The following is a 7,604-nucleotide window of genomic DNA, read 5'->3' as shown; positions in this document are numbered from 1 at the left end:
CGTCTGCCCTGCGGGGGCGCAGGTATGGGGGCGGCCGGGGAAGGAGGGAGAGGCAGAGGCAGAGGCCTTTTGAACTCCGGGTGGGGGAACAGGTGAGGCAGCGAGAGGGAGCAAAGGTCTCAACTCAGCATAGGGGCCTGGTGAATTGGGGATGCGTGGAGGTGGCGTCCCCAAAGCTCGGCCGGTAGCTGCTAGGGAGGGTCTGCACTGAGAGAATTTCATCTAAGAGTTCTCTCTGTCTCTCCCTCTCTCTAAGTGTCTCACCCCACACGCACTGTCTCTCCTGGCCATCTCTGACCGCGCTGCAATAGCCCCGCTATTTCACTGCCATCCAGCCAGGGCCTGGCACGCACCCATACCCCTTGTCCACCCGCTACTCTCCCTTGTCCCCACCCCACGCTAGGGTGGGAGAGCCCTGTGGGTGAGCACCGAGGCATGAGGCACCCCTCCCCTCCCCCCGGCTACCTTCCCCCTTCCCTTTCTTTTTTCTTTTTCTTCCCTTTCGCTTTTTCCCTTTTCTTCCCTGTCTGAACAAAGACCTGGTTGGGGCTGAAAGACTAAAACCACAGATCAGAATCAGAGCTGCTCCTCAGAGCCCACAGGCCAGGGCTCTGGGCTGTGCTGGGAGCAGAGAACCCATGGGGGGCGGGAGAGGGGAAGTCTGGGTCATACATGGAGTTCTGAGATGCAAAAGACGGGGGAAACCCAGAAACGATCATGGGGTTCCCACTTGTGAACACTTCTACCTGCCCAAAGCCCTCCCTCCTTCATCTCTGTCAACACATCACCTCCTCACATCCTTATTGGGATCCCAAGGATTGGACTGGAAAGACTTAGGGGACTCATGTCAAAGTCAGGCATGGCCAGGGTTTCCAAAAGTGGGGAGCCCCAGCTCCGCAATGGAGTTGCTATAGCAAAGGACACAGAGCCCCTAACTCATATCCCAGTCCCCACTAGGTGGAGTGGAAGTTGCTTGCTCGCCCTACACTTGTAATGTCTGGCAAGTTTTACCAGCCCTGTATGGACTCCCTGCCACCAAAGCCACCACTTCGAAGGGAACGTGCTTGGACTAGGCCGTTGGACTAACCAATGCCTCCCACACTTGCCTGGTCAAAGAACCAAATGAAAGGGTTCGCCCAAAGTCTTCCTTCCCAGCCTTGCACAGGGAGAATGGAAGTCCACAGGTCGCAGAGCCTAGGAGTTGGGCCTTTAATAACCTTCCCCAATGGTTCTTTATAATTCTGCAAATACTAATGTTGCCCTATTCTGTGTTCTTCTCTGGGGATACAAGGATAGTTGGCCCTTGGGGACAGTTGGAATAGGAAGATCCCTTCTGCTCAGAACTAAGCTGCCAGCTGTCTGCTCCATCAAACCTCTACTCGATCCTTGGGCAGATGAGTTGCTAGGGAACCTTGGAGAAAAGGCCTGACCCTGGCCCTTTCCCTGTAACCCTGGTCGTGGCTGAGCCCAGGAGCTGAGCCAGGTTGGATGGGAGGAGGATCTAAGCCACTAAGGAGCTTGGTGTCACACTTGTAACTTGTCCCAGCTCCCTTGGGCTCCTGCCAATGCATTCTCTTTCTCCCCTTCTGGAAAAGTATAAAATAGCAGTTCTCACAGCATCTTCTGAAACTAGCTCTCCTGCACCTTCATGCACCCACAATCCAGGAGTGCTATACGGGTGCAGGCAAAGTTCCTAGGTCTGAATGAGGTTCAGGCAGTCTCAAGAAAAGGTCCCATTTCAGTGGTGACTGAGCTGGCAGCAGAAGACTTGATCCCAGAACCAGGTCTTACCTGCCTAGGGGCTTGGGCGTGAACCATGACTTCATGCTTTCTAAGACACCCTGTCCCCTTTATTTCTCGGGAGTATGTGCTTCCACCTGCTACCCAGCAGGGCTGTGGCATTCAGTCTCATCCACATGCTTTTGCACCTGCCTTTTGCTCTACCAGAATCATTTCCTTGGTAAATGCACATAAGTCCTCAAGGTTCCATTTTGAAACTTTGGCCAGTGGGTCCTTCCTGCCCAAAGTGTGTTGCCAAGGGCCCCTGCACCACTTCTGTAGGGATGCTATCTCCTCACTAGTCTGTTCTTCAAGACTGGGGGCTGCTGGACAACAGGGGACTGGAGGAGGAGAAAGAGGACCTGTGCAAGGCCAGGTATGCTTCAATACAGGCCCTCGGAATCACCTGCTTAAAAGAGGGGACTACTGAGAACTCCACTCCCTTGCAACTGCATCTGCAGCTCAGGAGCTGATTAGAAAAGTGGACTTGCTTTCCCTTCTGCTTTCCCCTGAGGAGCTGCGCCATGACTTCATCTTGGCCCTTGGCTAAGACAGCAGCTCAGTGTCTGTGCTGAAGGAAGGTGTGGAGCCTGCGGGGAGCTTCAGAATGTCTGGAGGGGTGGTGTGGCATTCTGCCTCAAAGCCCCTTCCAGTGCTGCTCAGCCGTTAGGCCCCTCGTCCTTGAGGCCACTCTGCCCTTCACTTTGTAGGACCTTTCAGAAGACCTCTCTGGGACTCATTTTCCCTGTATGCACAGTGACTTCCCTTTCAGGTCTAGATGTTTTAGCTGCAAGTCTTTCTATCCAAGTCCCATTTTGAGGGAAGCTGGAACCATGGGACATTCAGCAAGTGTGCTCTTCTGATGCCTGCCATGTAGCAGGAACGAAAGGCTGTGGGTCTGCAGCTCGGGCAGTGGGCGTTGCCCTCCCTTTAGGAGCAGTGGTCTGATGCGGAAGACTGGGCAAGAGAAGAGGGTAAAGGACACGGAGCTGGCCTCCATCTCCCTGCCCCACATGCCCAGTGCTGGTCAGCCCTCCATTGGGGAGCAGAGCACCATGGAGGACCCACTGGGCTGGGGTGCCTCACTCATCCATAGGGAAAGGCTGGTGATGTAGCTGGTGTTTTGTCTCCCTCTTACACACAGAGAGACTGAGACCCAAGGAGGACAAAGGCCCTGCGTAGGGAGGTGGGAAGGGTCACTTATCATACCACAGAGGGCTGCTCCACTGAAGCTTTCTGTCTTTTTGCTGTAGCCCAGGAAGTTCAAATTTTAGTCCTTAGTCACATGGACCACATTTCAAGGGCTCAGTAGCCACATATGGTTAGTAGCTGTTATATCAGACAGCACAGCTCTAAAACATTTCCATCATCATAGAAAATTGTAACACTTCTCTGGAGCAGAAGTCAGGAAACTTCTGCAAAATCTGACCTATGACTTTTTTTCTTTTTTAGAAAGTTCTGCAAGGACTGCTCAAGAGCAGGGGTCAGCAAACTAAGCCCATGAACCAAATCTGGCCCACTGCCTGTTTTGATAAAGTTTTATTGGAACAAAAATTAATTTAATTATTGCCTATGGCTGCTCTCTGAACTACAGACCTACGAAACAAAACAAAAATTTAGTGTGTTGTCCTTTATAGAAAAAGCGTGCTGACTCCTTGTCTAGAGAAAGTCTCACAATCTGACAATCATTGCTCTAAAATTAAGTGTGGTCCTGGGCCAGGGGCACCAGCATCCCTGGAACTGTGTTGGAATGCCAGTTCTCAGGCCCCGCTCCAGCCCTGGTGATGCAGAAATGATGGAGGAGGCCCAAGAATCTGTGTGTGAGCCAGCATGCCAGGTGATTCTAATGCTCCCTTAAGTTAAGAACTTCTGTTCCAAGTTACTCCCGGAAGGAGTGCCAACAAGTGACTGGCACAGCAAGAGTGCTAATGGGCTCCTGTGGGTAACAGAGGAGTTTGGAAAGATGTCAGGAGAGTGACAGCCCTTCTGCTGCCTGGTCCCTCTGCAGCAAAGTCTTTTGAAGGCCCCTAGGGGGGGCAGGGGGTAGCCACAAGAGGGAGGCTCTCACACCAGCAGCCGGCTGTGTGGATGCCCAGGCCCTGCTGCCTGTGGGCCCCACCCTCAGAGTGTCGGCGCATTTGGAGCTGCCTCCACGCATAAATTCATGGACCAGCTGTCTCTTTTAATCTGGTTGCAAGATGAAACCATTAATAGATGTCAGACACATTGGCAATGATCTCTTCATTAATAATTTCCTCCTTTCTGAGGAAAAAAATTAGTAACAAGCAACCATCAATAATTCAGAAGCACAAGTTAACCTTTCTATTAGCAGAGTCACTGGCATACACCGCACACTCCTCCAGAGCCAGGAGCTCTGGCTTGAGTAATGTTTAGATGGCAGGAATATTAATATGCACTAATGCTGTCTGTCAAAACCTGCAAATATAAATAACCCAAATGCAACTTAGAAATCATAAGTATGTTTCAAGTTTAACCTCATGATCCAACCATTTGGTTCTGTAAGAGCACACATTATCCCATAATATTGCTCTGTCCAAAAGCAAGACTTGACAAAGAAATCCATTTTCAATTTGAGGCTCGTATGGTCAGAAAGATCTTTCCTTATACCAAACTAACACTGCTGCTCTGTAATTTCCTCCCTTCAAAGCTAGCTGTTCTCTCTGGGGACTCGCAGAAATGGCCTGGACACATGTCCAGGTGGCCTTTCATTGGATGGTGGATGTGCTCCGGGCAAGCATTCTCAGTTCCTTATAATCTTCCTGGTACATGGTCTTCAGGTCCCCAGCATCTGCTTCCTCTTCTCTGCCTGCTCCATTTCTGGGATACCCTTCTTCCAGGAAGGCTTAGCACCTGGCCATTCCTCAGCTCACCGCCCACATGACCAAATACTAGTCACTCTGCCTTTCCAAATCTGTTTCCCCATCTGTGAAACTGGGGTGATTATTCCCACCTCACTGAGCTGATGTGAGAATTAAGTGAGTTAATGGATGTAAACACACCTACAATAGGACCTGGCTGATTCAAGAGATCATTGCCTGTGATTTCTTCCTACTTCCAAGACTTAGATAGATCACACAGCCTAGCCTTCACTCCCAGCCAACTCTGCGAGATACCTGGCCAGGATCATGGTGCAGAGAGCCAGCTGCCTCCACCTTGGGCCAAAACACTGCACATGGTCCTAGCTATTGGCAAGTAGACCTCAGTGTCCAGGCTGCCCTGCATCTAATACTTGGACTGCATCTTGCCCAAGTGGAGTCTGTCAAGCAGCTGTTTCTTTTAATTAAAAAGGAAACCAAGTGAAGTCTAGCAAATACCTATCATGGCTGTTTGCACCCCTGGCATGCAACGGGCCTTGTGCTGGGCATTGAGGATGTCAAGTTAAAGTGGCCCCATCTGCAGGATGCCCCATCCAGCCCATGCTGAGAGATCACAGCAGCACACCAGAGAAAGGGTGTTATTAGTATTAGCAAGATAACCTTCAAACATGCCTGAGATATGGCTCCAGCCTTTGCTGCTTGCTTCAAGCAATTTAGCTTTTCCGGCAAAGCAAAAGCCACTGCTGTCATAGCAGCCTGGTGCTCTGGAGTTGGACAAGTGCCTTTTTAGAGTACTGAGGTTCCCCCAAGACTTTCAGCCCTTTTCCTAGTGCAGACTCCAAACTTGGATTCTGGAAGATTCCAAGTAGGGATGGACTCATCACTGCAAGGTGAGGTGAATGTGTTACTCTTCCCCATCCCCTGCCCTCAACCTGTCACCTACAAGCATGGACCCAACACTGGTGCCCCCACTGCCTGAAGCATGAAGTCCACAATCCACACCATGGCCAACAAGAGTGTCCTCTAGCTGACCCAGCCCCCCTTTATAAGTCCATCCCTTCCCTCAAGCACTTTAGACTCCCCCCATTGGGAAGTTTCCAGGCAAAGGAAGAAGGGAATTCCAGTGGAACAGCCTAGGCAAATGCTCAGAGGCCTGAAAGAGTCTGTGTATTCAAACAGGTGAGGATGTGCCTGAAAGTCTGGGATCTTAGGTGTAGTGGCTGTCTGTAATCTGATTTTATTCCCTCCAGTGCACTTGCATGCTCTTTACTCCAAGCCACACAAGACTCTCCCAGTTATCTCCCTGTAGGCCTTTGCCTGTATACTTCCTTCCCTCTGGAATGCCAGATTCAAGAACTTTTTTTTTATCTTTCTTTGCCCTTATCTGGCCAGGCCAATCCTTACCCTTCAAGGCAGAGTTTGTGCAGTGTCCACAAACTGGATAAAGAATTAATACCTTTTCCATTCCTAACATTCACAGATGCACCTTCACCACAAGGATGGCACCATCTGAGGGTACCAGGACTGTGTCTTACCCACCCACACATCCCCAAAACCAAGCCCCAGCACAACATACAGCAAGTTCCCAGTAAATGTTGCTTAAGACTAGGGCCAAACATGTTGAAGATGAGTTGCTTTCAGACAGGAGGGATAGCATCTATTTGTCAAGGTCAATGGGAAGGCCAACTCATCAGACAGAAATCAAAGTAAGGCTCTGGAGTGCCCAGAATTAGATGTATCAGGGTGACATTTCCCAACTGCCCATGGTCCTAAGAACTAGCAGGAGATCTTGTTAATAGCTCAGAGTCCTCCTTTACCCAGGTTGATAAACTGAAATCTTCAAGGGACTGGAAGTTTGTCCTGTAAGACTATACCCATAGGAGTCTTACAAAAAATCCTAAGTGGGTAACTATCAGGACCACACAGGAGCAGCATGGGCCGTGCTCTGGTCAGACTGGCAGAAACATCTGCCAAAGAGGAACCACAGTGAAGACTGTAGAGACTTTAGTGGCCCTGTCTGCCCGTGCTCAGCCTTCTCCAGGTGGGTGGGGCTTCTCCCTCCATCTCAGCTGTGCTTCTCTCTAGGAGTAGTCAGAGAAACTGTCAGAGAAATTGGACAGTGACACCTCTATATACAGTTCTCACAGCTTAGCACCTCCAGTAAAACTTGAGACCTTCTGCAACTGCTTCCCAAATTTTATCTGAAAATAAACCAGTAAGCTAGGCATGGTAATGTACTCCTCTAACCCCAGAACTCTGGAAGTTTGAGGCAGGAGGATCATGAGTTCAAGCCCAGCCCAGCCATTAGCAAGACCTTGTCTCAAAATTTAAAAAAACAAGAAAAGCTGAGGATGTAGCTCAGTGTTAAGGCCCTGGGTTCAATCCCAGGAACCCACCTCTCTGATGGTTCACATCTCATCTTCTGGGCCAGGGAAGGCTTGGACCAGGGGAGGGGCTGGGTACTAAAATGACCAGCCTACCTTTCTTATTCACCATGGCCACAGTAACTGACAGTCCTGCAAAGACTGGGTGCATGGTGAGCAGTGTTTTCACCCAGTGATCGTGGGCAGTCAAGTAACATCTGTCCACCTCACTTATGCCCTTTTAGCAGGTCGTCTAGAGATCTAAGAAGTTACCTGGAGTCTGCCTTCCACCTACTTTCTCCTCCTTTCTGTTTTTAATCAGTCAACGACTCCATAGTTTAGTGGTGGTGAACCTATGACACACGTGCCACACTGGGCTGTTACCATTGAAAACTATAAAAGGTTCACTGTCACCACCATAGCTGATTCAGCAGAATAAATACTAATTCCTTAAATTTCAGAAAATAGCATCTGTGTAAGAAGTATTTTATTATGCTACTAGAAATACATTCCACCTAAAATGTTAACCATGAATTTCAGCCCCCAGTAACTCACCACACACACACACACACACACACACACACACACACACACACACACACACACACACACACACACACACACA

At 49.8% G+C, this 7,604-nt stretch overlaps 1 long non-coding RNA gene across 2 annotated transcripts in view; it reads left to right on the top strand.

The window, feature by feature from the left end:
- The window catches only part of LOC104867145, a 39,583-nt gene continuing 31,979 nt past the window's right edge, over positions 1–7,604 (top strand). For both annotated transcript variants that reach the window (XR_781689.2, XR_004518434.1), the window contains exon 1: positions 1–22. This is a non-coding gene — a long non-coding RNA (uncharacterized LOC104867145). The remainder of the gene's footprint in view (positions 23–7,604) is intronic.

This window comes from Fukomys damarensis, unplaced genomic scaffold (assembly GCF_012274545.1).
Source record: "Fukomys damarensis isolate Sample0158 unplaced genomic scaffold, DMR_v1.0_HiC HiC_scaffold_22, whole genome shotgun sequence".
NCBI lineage: Eukaryota > Metazoa > Chordata > Mammalia > Rodentia > Bathyergidae > Fukomys > Fukomys damarensis.
Note: the sequence above shows the minus strand (reverse complement) of the source record. Positions and strands in the feature narration are given on the sequence as shown.